This window comes from Xyrauchen texanus, chromosome 42 (assembly GCF_025860055.1).
Source record: "Xyrauchen texanus isolate HMW12.3.18 chromosome 42, RBS_HiC_50CHRs, whole genome shotgun sequence".
In the NCBI taxonomy this organism is placed as follows: Eukaryota; Metazoa; Chordata; class Actinopteri; order Cypriniformes; family Catostomidae; genus Xyrauchen; species Xyrauchen texanus.
This window is the reverse complement of record NC_068317.1, coordinates 5,446,986-5,449,976: the sequence shown is the minus strand read 5'-3', so window position 1 is coordinate 5,449,976 and position 2,991 is coordinate 5,446,986.

The window sequence follows — 2,991 nt, the reverse complement described above, 5'->3', positions numbered from 1 at the left end:
AGACCCCTGACCCAGTCTCTGCCCTATGGCTGCCCCTTAGATCTCCCGACCACCCGCCTGTCCACTATGTTCCCCCTGACCTTACCTTGAACTGCCCATGGACTGTCTCACTTCCCTTTGTCTGTCCCCCGATCATCCTGCACTGCCTCCCGCGGCCGTCAGGAGCCGTCCTATTCAGAGGGGGGAGTACTGTCACGAACCCCGCTCCTCTGCTTCTCCCCGCATCGTCTAGCACACACACGCACACTCCCTCACTCCGCCCCCTCGAGCTTTTCACGCTCTTTTTGCTCGCTCAAGCCCTCACGCCCACTTTGCTCCTTCTCGCTCCCCGAGATTCCAGTGTCTTTGCCCCCCGCTAGTCTCGTCTAGTTTTGACCCCCCTGTGATTCGTTACCCCTTAGCTTGCCAGCTCTCTTGTTCCCCTAGCTCCCCTGTTTAGTCCTTCCCGCTACTCACTTTGATTCCCGGCTTTTGACCCTACGCTTCCCTCGACGACGATTCTCCCTCTGGATTTGCCCTTAGTACTTTTGCCTGCTTTGCTTTTATTTAATAAAGCAGTTTTTTCCCGACATTGTGACTGTCTCAACTTGTGTTCGCTACACAGATTGAGCCACCACGAGGACTTAGAGCACATTTGGAATTGGGCATTCCAAATTGGGGAGAAAATAATAAAAAGTATGACAAGTCCATTAAGTTAAATATATATAATTGCTCATTTTCATCCTTACGCACCTTTCACTTCTAAAGTCTGTGTACATCATTGTTCCCTACCTCATAGTATTGTGACTATGAGACTATGTTGGACACTACTATGTAAAGCTTGATAATATGGAATGTCTTCATAACGTTATTTATGGATTCTATTTTTATTTCAGATTTTGGTTATTAAGGTTAATAAGTTATTGAGTTTGTTAATTACATTGTTTCGTTTTTCATGCTTTTATTCTTTTGTTGCATTTTGTTTAAAATCTTGATGTCATAGACTTCATATAAAACAGCATATCATTCAATATGAACAGGAGGTTTTTTTTATCTATTTAGATGAAGCCATAACCTCAGAGAGGTCTGGAGGGCAATAGCCAAGAAAGCTGGACATATTAGCCACAAATGCACACACATATCTACTCCATGACAAACATCAGTGTAAATCAGTCTGTTTCTGAGTGTTAGGTTATACAATATATTTCTAACTCCTGGACCTTGACTACTTGAGAGATTGACCGACACTTTCAGTGCAATAAGCTGCATGATTGTGAATCACAGAAATATAGCACAATAGCTCATGAAAAATAATGATATGGTTATTTGCTGATGAAAATTATAACTTCTATTTGGGGGTCTGTAAAGAAAGATAGTTTAGCCCTCATAGATTTTACTTAGATTGCACTAGAGCAGTGGTTCCCAACCTTTTTTGCTTTATTGGCTCGATGCAACTTTTATGCATTATATAATGTTTTTTATAAAAGGTTTGTTGTTAAATTTAGCAGGTTTACATGTCACCAAACCTTGCGTTTCTTAAATTTAAGCAGATGGAGGGCTACATCTGGGGCCTCTAAAATGAAAATGCGAAAACAGAAACTAATAATAAAATTGGTATTGTTATTATATTTCAAAATAAATGAAAAGAACAATAATATTGCATATTATATCCCAATGAATTGCTCATTCTACATTACAGCACTGATTTTGAGTTGGATGTAAATACTAGTATCAACAACAGTAAGGTTATCTGTTACATCTATAAAAAGTAACACCTCATTTATGTGACTAAATTATTCTAACAGTGTGACTGAGTTGGAACGCCTTTCATCAGGTCTTAATTATTCAAATGAGCCATCTCTTAGCATTTCTGAAGGCAAACAAAACCAGCTATATTATCTTACACTCAAACAAAATTAGTTTAGCCTCTTCCCAATCCTGTAAAATTAGCCTAAAACGCCTAATCAAGGCATACCCAAAGTAAATTTAAAGCTGTTCTTGAACCGTTTGGAGTACATGCATGGTTTTGGTCACATTTGAAAGGGGACACTCTGAAGTTTTTTCCCCAGCAGACAGAATTACTGTAAGTGCTACTGATTCTGAGTAATAGAAGTTTGAACACAATGAAATAGAAGTTTTTTTTTTCCGCCTGAAATTTTTTTTGCATACAGATGCCTGCAGATGACTATAACTTGTAGCTATTAGCTTGAGAACACAATGGGATCACAGCATGAATCCTTACCTAGTCCAAGTTCAAATGTTATAACAATACCATAAAAAATGAATATTTTACACATGTTTTTCTAAGGGTACACCCAGGCGTTTTACAAAAGTGCCTTTTGGATACTCCAAAAGGACCCTTTGGTAACCTAGGACAAAAAGGCTACTACTTTTGAACGCTTCAACGTACAGTCATAATTTTGGGCTCTAATGAAAGATGACACTTAGAGCTATCATATTCCATATCCAGATCCACTATTAGTTTTGCTGACACAGAGTAACTGATGCATAAACACATTAGAGTGCCTTTTCCCTTCTTGAAACTAAATGTTGTGCATATAAAAGAGTCAAAACTAGTGCTATGGTGGACAATTTGTTTATATAAAAAATACACAACAAACTATTTACATGAATTTTTACACAAAGTATTTACAAACCATTATAAAATTTTACATGTTTCTAGCAACATGCCAGTCATTGTAGCAGTCACATTTGTGTACAAAGCACATAGGCACAACACAGGAAGAGTACTTCACTGGTGTCTTTGCATGACACTGCCTGCACTTCAGACGACCAGCGGTGCAAGATTTGGTGATGTGCAACGGCCTGTGATGTGCTCTTCGTGGAGCAGGAGATACGGGTCTGGCTGTGGATTGAGACCCCAACTCTGTCAGCAAGGGTCTCTCTGAAAGCCCTCCTCTCTTGATGAGGTGCTGTCCTGCTGCTCCACTTTATGTGGCCGCTTGCTGAGTGGGGGAGAATAAATAAATGTAATTTAGAAAGCTAGACACA